We start from the raw sequence: 4,877 nt of genomic DNA on the forward strand, positions 1-4,877 counted from the left end.
ACTCGGCTTTGAAGCTCAAGCCTACAGAAGGAACAGTACGGGTAAAACTAGAATTAGAAGTGTCAAAATGTGGATTAACATAGTTTCTAAATCCTCCATAAGTATGCCCTAGAGAATAATCATTCGCGGATCTTCTAAAAACTCCAGAGTTATTTGACGGAGTAGCACCGTCCGCTGTCTATGGGCTAAAAACTGCACCTAAATAGCGGTTATCTTGCCACCCAGATGGCTAAAACTGCCAGGATAACGCACACTGCCATGAAACATCATCATATACCATCCTAAAGGAAGAAATTTCATGTTTAAATGCTCCATTGTTAAAAAAATGCTCCTAGATTCATCATAAACCATTCATTTTTAGTTTTAAGATAACATCTTCACAGTCAAGTAAGTTCTATCCAGGAATCACCATACCATGAAAATCACAGAAATACTAAAATAAAAGTGGACAACCAAATTGACGGTTCATTTGACAACCAAATTGCTTAATACATACTACTAAATTCCACATAAATGTCCCATTTCAACAATGTAAGCCCATTCTTAAGTAACCTTCTCTATTACATCATACAGAATACTCTAAAATTCAAGTTTCAAGAGACGATGAAATCGGTAGCTCAATAGGCCAAACTTTTAAAATTGAAACAAGTTATTTTAGTCAAACATGTCCAATCATGCATATGAAGAACTCAATCCCCTCCGAAAAATAAAAAAGAACTTTCCTTTGTTGCATCAGTTCCTGCCATCATTGTTGTTCCATCTCCACCTCGAGCAAGTTATCCAAACCCTGAGTCAGCATACGAGCAATACACACTTTATTAGGTTCACAGACAGAATTCCAAAGTATTGCATTTTTATGAAAATCGAGGTCCTTGGCTTACCTTATTTAGTGCACTTTTAATTGGAGAATGAACCATTCCTCAAACTTGCGATACTGGGTTCTATGCGGGCTTTGTAAAGACATTTCATCTCCATCATAGCTAGGTCCCCGTATCCGAATTTGGATCCTTGGCTATCTAGATAGATGAAGCATTCTTCCTTGTCCCTTTTGAATCTTTTGCCCCATCCAATCACCACTACCATGTGTTAAGCTAGGTTGTTATCACCATTTGAAACCGATCTTGCATCTCCTTTATAAAGGCGTTTACCATCTTCGGGATAATCAGCTTTTACTAGCCAACTTCAAAGGCTAATTTGATCTTAGATGTCAAGTTGAAGGGGCAAATTGATGCCAAAACTTAATTTTGGAGTAAATTAATCTTACTAGCCAAGAATAATTATAAATGTAATCTAATCATCAAGACAAGCACAATGAGCCTATAGAATTCTCATATAGTATTTTAGCAAATATTAGGTGTTGTTTGATAAAACTAAAAATTAAAAGTTTTCATTTAATTTCCGTTTTTCAAGGGCTAAATATAATGTTCAACTTAAATATTTTAGCTTATCAAGATAAGTTATTTTTAACTTAATTGAACATTTTAAGTTGTTAAATAATTATAACTATAAAAAAACGCTTAATAAATAAGTTCTTAAACTATAAAATTAAATAATTCTTTAGATTATCAAACAGAGTCTTTCTTTCGGAGGCTTGTATGTGGGATCTCTCATTCCAACATAAGGAATTGTTTTTTCTGTTGTTACTCCCTTCGTTTGTATCCATTTGGAGAACGTCTTTAGAAGAAGGAACCTCATTAAGACAATGTTGTATACTTGACCTAGGAACCTGAATATTAGCACTTCTCAATCTAATTTCCAAGCAATTTACTATGGAATGATAGGCGCAAGTATCTGAAATTTAAGAAACGAAAAACATATGTAAATCAATTTTCCAAAGGACTAATTTCAAAATCTAAAGCACCAATTACGTACTTACCCACAGCCTGTTTGTATGGCACTGGTAAGAAATTCACTCCGGACAGTTTTTTACATGACTTGATGTCATATAATACATTTTAAGAAAAGGTATTTCCTTATCTCCTGTCATTATTCTTTCATCAAAACCTATCAAACAATTGAAAATAAAACTCTAAACGCTTAATATGGAGCATTAAGTCATTGAAACATATTTTAAAATGGACTACAAAAGCATGCGAATGAGAAGAAAATGTATGATTTTAATGAAGAAAATTTTAACAGTATGATTTTCAGAAAAAAAAATTTGAACAGTGAATAGAAGACATGCGATTGGATGAAAATAAAAATAAAATGGAACACTACAAGTCGTTTAGTCCAGTATGTGTAGAATTGTTTTTAATCATGCATGTATAGAAAATAATGTCAAACTATAAAATCTAAATTTTATTGAAAATGTTAAAAAAATAATTTTACAATAAGATATACAGATAACTACTTTTTGACAAAAAAAACGGTGATGCACTATCTTTATTTATCTAAAAATCAAAATTTATCCAAAAATAAAATAAAAAATGTTTCACAATTTGTTTAAATTCAAATCATTTTTGCATTATTATAATAGGCTTGAAGTTTAAATTAACCCCTAACCTGAAGCTTAAATTAACCCTTAGCTTTGCATTTAAAAAATCAGTTCATTACTTTGGGCTTAACTTATAACCACAACTAACTTTACCATGTTGTTTTAAAAAAGTTAACTTAGACTGTAACACCCGATTTTCAATAGCATTTATTAGTTATAAAACCGCATTAAACCGTCTCTTTTATTACCTATTAAAAATCATAGTTCAAACATTTAATTCTAAGGTCAAAACAATTAAGGACTCCAAATGCAATCATCTCAATCTTAATAATAAGAAATCCTAAAAGTAATATCTAAGTCAAGCATGTATAAGACTTTACATAATTATTGAACCTCAATATGAATAGCAAAAACAAAAACAAGGCTTCTTACACCATAATTACAATAAAACAAATCAACATATATGATTTATAAAGAAGAACCACTTAATGTAGTAAGAGAAAAAGGTAACTCCAATTTTGCCATAATACCTATTTTGGTACCTTATCCTTTTTTTATTAGTTATTGCCTACTAAGGTAAAGTCATGAACTGAATGTTGATTGCCAAAATAATAGAGCTAGACATATAAAGTACCTATTAAGCTTTAAAATAGAAATAAAACCATGCTAATTAACCAATTATTACTTTAATACTACCAAACTTTAATTGAGCTACTTATGAAAACCTATAATCATACATTACAGAACTAATAATTAAATAAATAAATCATAGAAAAATAAAAGTAGAAGCATAGTGATAATATATTAATTTGTTACTACTAAAATTGAATTTATATTAAATTAAGCAAATAAAAGTAGCTACAAAATACTATAACACATAATTATAAATAGTAAGTAGATTTAATTACCTAACAAAATTACGAACTAGATTACCCAATCTAAATTGAGAGTTTGTAATAAAAAAAAAAACTATGTAAAATATAAGGGTATCATAAATAATAATGTAAGGCCTAGATGAACCTTAAAAAGCTATAAGCTTCAAAAAAATTTTATTAAACTAAGTCACATATATCATGATAATGTAAGGCATGATGAACCTTAAAAAACTATAATGACACACATCAATATTATCAAAATTGTAATTGATGTAATTCTTAGATAAAATTGCAACTATCAATTGAAAATTGGATAAAGTTTTCAAAATCATATCCAAATTGTAACTATAAAAACCGAATAGACCGATATTATTGATATATTGCAATATTTAAGACCGAATAGACAGAAAAAACGAAATTTATAGGTTCTATTGATAACTAAGTCAAACACACTGTATTAAGTCATAGGATACTAGTATCATTATGCAATATGCATAAGATCTAAACATAGGTTATCAACTTTATTTCTAGATCTAGTAACATAATTTCAAGAACATGACTACTAAGAACATAAAAAACTAACAATTAGTTTATAGGCACAAAATAAGGAATATCATGTGAAAATTATCAAAAAGATAATAAAGACATAGAGCACTAAGAGTTAGAGCTTTCGCTGAAATTTAATGACTTAAGAACCTTAAGCTAAGAGTTAAAACATTATTAAAACACATATAAAGCAAAAACAAACATCTCCCAAAAAAAACTGTCAATACTTTTTTTATTTCTTTAAATCAATTTTTATCAAATGAAAGGACAACACACCACATTAGTTATTTGTTGTTCCAAAACCCCAATTTTAGTGTTCCAGAAGTCAAAATCAAAGATCTGATTAGTTATAGTTGGCATAAACAACATCAGCATTAGCAAACTCAAGGATCTAATTAGTTCTAGTTGGTCTAAACAAAGATCGACATCCACACCACTCAAGGTACTTAATTGTATAAAACAATTAAAGAGATCCAATTAGAAATATAATTATCAATCTGCTTGAAGTCATAGCCTTGCTAAGACGGGGTTTTTTTTTTTTTTGCTAAGACGGTTGCTTATCTTACTAAGACGGTTAAAAGTGAGGAAAAGCATGACAGACAATAAATAAGTCCTCTTAAACGCCCAAATGATAAGAATATAAATAAACCATTCATTCTTACCACACATGCTTGCTTCTGTGAACAATAAAAAACTACCATACATGCATGCTTTTGTGATCAATAAAAAACTACCACAGCAGTTATAATAAAAATGGAGGCAAGGTGTAGAGATCGCAATTCAAAGGAACGAGAGCCACAAAAACCGAAAAGGAAACTCACCAAAACGAAAAAAAAAACTCAAAGCAAAGTTTGAGACAATCTCCACCGCGACGGAGGACCGCTCTCACAGACAGAAAACACAGGCGGCAACGGCAAGAAAACGTGGCGAAGGCGGTGGTAGCGGTGGTAGCGGCGGCACTAGGTCACGCATGCGGCGTTCTGTTTTTCTTTCGAGAGACACCTATAAACAAACCTCAG

General features: G+C 30.6%; 1 long non-coding RNA gene across 1 annotated transcript; it reads right to left on the reverse strand.

The window, feature by feature from the left end:
• Positions 1-445: 445 nt before the first annotated feature.
• Positions 446-4,877, reverse strand: LOC136217766 (uncharacterized). Its single transcript, XR_010683535.1, has 4 exons — positions 4,680-4,877; positions 1,877-2,004; positions 882-1,791; positions 446-787 (listed from the first exon to the last, which is right to left on the reverse strand). It is a non-coding gene; the product is annotated as an uncharacterized lncRNA (long non-coding RNA).

This window comes from Euphorbia lathyris, chromosome 2, assembly GCF_963576675.1.
Source record: "Euphorbia lathyris chromosome 2, ddEupLath1.1, whole genome shotgun sequence".
NCBI lineage: Eukaryota > Viridiplantae > Streptophyta > Magnoliopsida > Malpighiales > Euphorbiaceae > Euphorbia > Euphorbia lathyris.